The sequence below is a fragment of the Cryptotermes secundus genome, unplaced genomic scaffold (assembly GCF_002891405.2).
Source record: "Cryptotermes secundus unplaced genomic scaffold, Csec_1.0 scaffold152, whole genome shotgun sequence".
In the NCBI taxonomy this organism is placed as follows: Eukaryota; Metazoa; Arthropoda; class Insecta; order Blattodea; family Kalotermitidae; genus Cryptotermes; species Cryptotermes secundus.
This window is the reverse complement of record NW_019720705.1, coordinates 411,810-418,827: the sequence shown is the minus strand read 5'-3', so window position 1 is coordinate 418,827 and position 7,018 is coordinate 411,810. Positions and strand designations below refer to the sequence as shown.

The 7,018-nt window shown below is 40.4% G+C and overlaps 1 protein-coding gene across 1 annotated transcript in view; it reads right to left on the bottom strand.

Annotated features, from left to right (window-relative positions):
• Positions 1 to 2,487, bottom strand: part of LOC111871107 (doublesex- and mab-3-related transcription factor A2) — a 25,775-nt gene extending 23,288 nt beyond the window's left edge. The window contains exon 1 of the mRNA XM_023863921.2: positions 2,211 to 2,487. The gene's annotated coding sequence lies outside the window, so the exon portion shown is untranslated. The remainder of the gene's footprint in view (positions 1 to 2,210) is intronic.
• Positions 2,488 to 7,018: the final 4,531 nt, after the last annotated feature.

The window sequence follows — 7,018 nt, the reverse complement described above, 5'->3', positions numbered from 1 at the left end:
TAACGGTTAGGGTAGCCCGTATAGTGATTGGCTACGGGCTGGATGACCGAGGGTTCGGAGTTCGAGTCCCGTTAGGGCAAAGAATTTTCTCTTCTCCACGTCCAGACCGACTTTGGGGTACACCCAACCTCCTATCCAATAGGTACAGGAGTGTTCATTCTCCGAGTGTAAACCTTCCGGGGCGTGAAGCTGATCAATTTTCCAGCTAGTGCCGAAATCAAGAAAATGTGGATCTATACATCCACTCCCCCAGACACCTTCATGGCGTAGTGCTTAATTAGTTAAACACAGGGACAAATTTACCTTACCTTTACGTGGGATTTCTACAAATACAATAGCCTTGTCCCTTAGTCGCATTTCTACATTCTACATTAGGTGTCTACAATTAAATGCCTGTATCTCTTCTTTGAAGGCCTATACATATTCCTTGTCATGTTATACGACATTCTAAATTGCAATGACTTATATATTCCACATCATCATTAATGAGAACTAATAAAAATTACCAATCAAGCGAGCAACTAACGTTATTCTGATATTAAGGCATGTTTATTACAATTTCAGTAACGGATTGCAGTTAATTGTAGATTCTAACTCTAAAGGAATATTTTCTGTCCCCTAGGTCTGTCCAACGCTACAATAATTCACGAGCGGGACATTTTGGGTCTCACATACCTGGAGGAAATGGGAAACGTATACAAGTTATGGGACAGAAAAGGTCAAAGACAGAGACAACCTGTGGGATTTAAATCTAGCTGGGGCTTTAAGTATAAATTGCATGCAGAGAAATAGTGTGTGAAGGTGGCGTTCATTTAAATGGCTCAGATTAGTGTTCAATTTTGAAATTTTGAGCATAATAACAGATATTTTACGAAAGACAAATTTCAGGAAACTGAAAGTATATAAATATTAGTCTTCTTTGCATATGACGCCATTTTGTCTGGCATATATTCTGACTCAACCTGCTGGCTCTGTCGCTCTTACGTCTTAAAATAGAGGTAGCATGGTTCTCTAAAGTCTTGGTAAGTCTCTACCAGAGTACACATGGCATCACGTGCCATCGTCAGCGCAGTAAGAACCTTAAACCTAACGTGAAAGTAAACGTCAGTGTTAAAGGGATTACCAACTGTTTCCAACTTGACCAGAGTCTCGCATTCCACGTAACACAACGTCTGAGAAATTGAATCTGTTTTCAACTTCAGATGAAAGGATTTGATGCACCTGTCCTCTTAGGTCGTTAGAAAGAGTTAACCTAAATCACTGGGCAAACCAAGTCAGTACAAGTACATCTATACGTTCATCTAAGATTTTTGAAAGGGCAATATCAGAAAGTTTTGCAGAAACAAATCTTTGGAAATTCGTAGAAAGATCTAAAACTAAGAAAGGAAAGGAAGTGGAAAATAAATGCGTGAAATCAAATGCACAAACACTGATACATTTCACAGACTGTGTAAGTTTTCCTATTATCTGCCGTTCAGATGGATGTGTAGAGCCAGTTACACCTATATTGGTTATCCAGTAATTGATATTCGCTCTGTCTATTGGATCAGGCATAATANCCATCGTCAGCGCAGTAAGAACCTTAAACCTAACGTGAAAGTAAACGTCAGTGTTAAAGGGATTACCAACTGTTTCCAACTTGACCAGAGTCTCGCATTCCACGTAACACAACGTCTGAGAAATTGAATCTGTTTTCAACTTCAGATGAAAGGATTTGATGCACCTGTCCTCTTAGGTCGTTAGAAAGAGTTAACCTAAATCACTGGGCAAACCAAGTCAGTACAAGTACATCTATACGTTCATCTAAGATTGCGTGAAATCAAATGCACAAACACCGATACATTTCACAGATTGTGTAAGTTTTCCTATTATCTGCCGTTCAGATGGATGTGTAGAGCCAGTTACACCTATATTGGTTATCTAGTGATTGATATTCGCTCTGTCTATTGGATCAGGCATAATAGGTACCTTCCGCCCTATCGCCTGAGGACTAANAATATATATTGTTTGCACTTGGGACGGAATTTGTGTCATTTATAATAGGTACCTTCCGCCCTATCGCCTGAGGACTAGAATATATCCGTTTGCCGAAACGTTATGTTCTTCAGAATACCAGAAGAAGGACAAATTCTAAACATTTTGCAATCACGAATAAAAGTGAACAATTTAAGCCTAAATTTTATGTCTTTTATATTGATTATGACACGAACCTGCTGCTCCAGGTACCAGAAACGTGGATTTCCAGACGGCGAGCTGTCGCCTCAGAAGTGAACTACCGAAACTACAAAAATTCTGCAAAGCTGAGCCAGGTTTCAAAGCTTTTTGTTGGGTAATCTCGGCAGTTCTATCGAAGTTCAGTATCTCCTTTGTGCCTTCTTACTCAGATCCTTCGATGTCCTTCTCAGTTTCATTCTTGAGTACACGAACTCGTCTTCCTAGAAAACATGCGGCTCCCCAAGACCACGCCACTCACTGTACCGATGCTTGTGCAGCAAGCCCTCTGTTCTTGGGCACAATTAGGTAACTAGCGGATGCTTCCAGGGCACAGATACTACATCCGCCCACACAGCACCCCAAAAGAAACATTTCGGTACGTCATGTAGCCACATGTGTCCCTGCCTGGCGCCTCCCATTTTCCTATGACAGGCTGTATCTCATTGGAGAAGCAACCCTACCCCCTTAGCCACGGATCCTTTCACATTGGTCCAGCAGCTGTATCCCCTCCCCACATTCAGCATCCCGTTCCCATGGTTACCTAACTGAAGAGATGTACAAAATGGAGCTGTTGATTCCTGGGCAGGACAGGAATTGTCGAATTCTTGTTAAATATAATAAAACTACTTGAGAAGATAATAACCGCTCAGCTAACCAAGAAACTGAACACTCCACGCTTGAGGGTTCAGTAGTACCTTCACGTGATCCTCGTCGTTAAATTTTATCCTGTGCCAGATGAATCCGTGTCAGATTTGAGGTTCTCACGGAGGCGGTTATGAATATTAAAGCCTTCTAGAATACGATACCAAGCAGTCCGGTGGATTTTTACAAGCGTTTCGGAGGAACCTGCTGTCCCCATCTTCAAGATAGTAAATGAAGACCTGAAGATGGTTGGGTAACGATTTATGTATGGAGTTATATCCAAGAATACAGTAATATTCAGATAAATCCAGTCCACATCCTCACAAACAATTCTTAAAATCAGTTTAATATTATCCTCCTGCCTATATACAGGTCTTACATGTAGTCTTCTTTTCAGAGTACCCAATTAAAATTTGTATATAGAACTATAAGGTTTATCTTGGACTCTATCCATCGTTTGGTATATATACGACAAAAAACCACAACGTTTCGGAGACTGGATCTGTCTCCGTCCTCAGGTGGATGGGGCAAGATAGACCTATTTAGTTGAGCCCGTTAGAAGGAGCTAGTCTCAATCACTGGACTGCACAATATAGTGATTGAGACTAGCTCTTTCTAACGAGCCCAACTGAGTAGTCTATCTTACCCCATCCACCTGAGGACGGAGACAGATCCAGTCTCCGAAACGTTGTGGTTTTTGTCTTATATATACCAGACGATGGATAGAGTCCAAAATAAACCTTATAGTTCTGTAGAGCATACACCATCGTCAGAACCCTTTGAAGTCTATTTAAAATTTGTATCTCTGATATCTCCCATGGTTTTAGGCTCCCATGTTCATGGATTATTGATGGAAACATGAATTAACAGCATCTGAAACCCTACAAGCTAAATAAATATTGCTGCTTGTAAACTGCCACAATGAGAGAAAGTAAATAATTACTCATCGCAAATATTTTCTACTAATTTTGACAATCTTAATCATTTTCTGTCACAATAATTCGATGTTTGGAGCCAATCAGAGTTGCAAAAATCATTTTCAGAACAATATATGAGTATATGACTTGTAAGGTTTGAGGTTTTCGCGGCGATAACTTTGAAGAACGCTGTCTTCTGGGATGTGGCACCGTGTAGTTCTTTTGTGAACTGAAGTTTCCGAAGAACGTATCGCCTTCATCTTCAGGGTAGAAAAGTCCGCGATCAAGTAAAGAGCGTGAGCAGGTGGCTGCAGTCTGGCGTACAGCGTAGAGTATGTGAAAGACTGTTCTAACTTCTTCTATGTTCGACCTATCTACGCAAATAAAAGGAATATCAGTATGAAACGCTGTATTCTCCGCCATATTTGGCATATTTACTGTATATATCTCTACAGGAATCTGAATTGTTTTTGATTCTCTGGATGTTTCAGTGCCTGTAGTGGCAATGTTGCAGACGTACAGTAGTATCCATAAGACTTCCGTACATTGTACACTATTGTACAGTTTCAAGTAAAACAGTGTGAATTCCCCCCAAAATGTATGTCACTCTGACCGTCTTACAGTGCATACATTTATTCACCTTACTCTTTTCTCTTGAACTACATGTTTCGGCACTAAAGTGCCATCTTCAGATGCATGTAATGAAGTAGTTCGACGTACATCGAAAAGCACCTGAAGATGGCACTTTAGTGCCGAAACATGTAGTGCAAGAGAGAAGAGTAAGGTGAATAAATGTATGCACTGTAAGACGGTCAGAAGAAATCATGGACATAAATCAGTGCAACAGGACGCTAAAATATAACATTATTAATAGTAGTCATACTAGAAGCGTATACAAATACATGAATTGTAAACGTAAACTATTACATTGCAATGCCAATATAGGCTAAATTTTAATAAACAACAGGGCATGCAATGAAGTAGTTCGATGTACATCGAAAAGCACCTGAAGATGGCACTTTAGTGCCGAAACATGTAGTGCAAGAGAGAAGAGTAAGGTGAATAAATGTATGCACTGTAAGACGGTCAGAAGAAATCATGGACATAAATCAGTGCAACAGGACGCTAAAATATAACATTATTAATAGTAGTCATACTAGAAGCGTATACAAATACATGAATTGTAAACGTAAACTATTACATTGCAATGTCAATATAGCCTAAATTTTAATAAACAACAGGGCATGCAATGAAGTAGTTCGACGTACATCGAAAAGCACCTGAAGATGGCACTTTAGTGCCGAAACATGTAGTGCAAGAGAGAAGAGTAAGGTGAATAAATGTATGCACTGTAAGACGGTCAGAAGAAATCATGGACATAAATCAGTGCAACAGGACGCTAAAATATAACAAGTATATCACTCGTCTACATGCCTAACCAGTCTCCTGGGAAGAACAACCGAATGTCGGTCTGTGGAAGACTGTTCTTTTCTTCCTCAGCGCCTTTCTCAGTTCTTTTCATTCTTTAATCCATTCCAATAGTTTGTGATCCTCGCCGGTAGTTGGTTGAGGCATTATTTACAAGCCGGAAGGTGGTGGGTTCGATTTCCGATTAGGTAATTTGATTTTTCAATTAACCTAATCCTTCCAGCCGCACTATGATACTGGGGTGTTTGATAGAACTCGACACTCAAATTTCATATGATTGGAAAAGAGAAGCTCTTTAAAAGGACGTGTTATGCCCAGAGTCAGAATCCAGATAGACACGATTTATAAGAGGAACTGATTCGCCACATTGACAGAATGCAAAAGGCAGTATGCTTAAGAGAACTAAAGTTGCCCAGTGTGAGAGAGGATACATACCACTTAAACACTATTTACCAGATTATCAGAATATTGAGAGACTGACTCCCTTTGTCAGGGTGAAGAGAGGAAGTGAGAGAGGGGCCTCCTAATATAAACGTATTTGCCACATTAGCGAGATGCAGAGCGGCAGGCTACTTGAGTGAAAATGATTAGCAGTAACGACAGAATAATAAAGGTTGACTATTTAATTAATACTGAAGCAGAGAGAGAGTGGAAAGAAGCAAAAACGATGAACTTTGAAGAGAATATTAAACAATGAAACCTGTAAAGCTCACTTGCTTTGGCAGTCTGGTTACGATGGTAATTAAAGTGGTCATGTCTCTGACGGAATTGATGATGATGACAAAATATTTGAGATTTTAATTCATTTCAGGGGTGACAACATAATAACAAAGATAGAATCTCCTCAGTACCTTTACAAGAACCTGCTGTTGTCGTAACATCGCACTGTATTCAGTTCTGCTCTCAAGGATGCAGATTCAGGCATGTAAATTTAAAGTAAGATATATAGGAAGAATCTACAAGGTGATTCATATAGAACCGACCCGACGAAATGAGCTGTAATATAAAATATACCACACAGATATTAAAGTAATTTACACATATCTTATCTTGGATTGTGTGCCGTGATCAGAGCAGGTGTTGAAAGTGTCCGCGTTTGAATATTCGCCGTGACTCGCTGCAGTGTTTCTTCAGTGATGTTCCTGATTTCAGCCGAAATGTTGTCCTTTAAATCCTGTAACGTACGCGGTTTGTTTGCATACACCCGTCCTTCAGTAAACCCCAGAGAAAAAAATCCGGGCTGGTAAGGTCGGGGGATTTTGGGGGCCACATCTTTTTAGAGATGACGTGATTGGGGAAGAAGCTCTCAATCAGTTCCATGGACATGTGGCACGTCGTTGAATCTTGCTGAAAATAACCCTGTATAAGTTCCACATCATCCAGCTGCTGCACGAAATCTCAAAAAATACGGCACTATAAGGTGTTGTCCACGGTCGTGTGGAAGAAGATCGGTCCAATGATTCATAAACCAGAAATGGCGCACCACACACCCACTTTTTGTGGGTGTAGTGGTGTATAGTCGACTCAGCACGGCCCACGGATTATTATGTCGTAATTGTGAGCGGTTATATGCAGCACCTGCGGAATTATTGGCAAATTCATCGGGCCGGTTCTATACGATTCACTCTGTAGAATATCACCACCTCTTACACACAAATATATATGAATTCAAATTAACGAAAATTGAAGGATAATAAAGAAAATTTATGAGTCTGTTGTAATGCAGAATTGTTAACAACGCACGAGTAATGCAAGGTCACGCATGGGACCGTGCACTCCCACTGGCTTGCAGTGGGCCCAGAGTCATCTATCGCCTT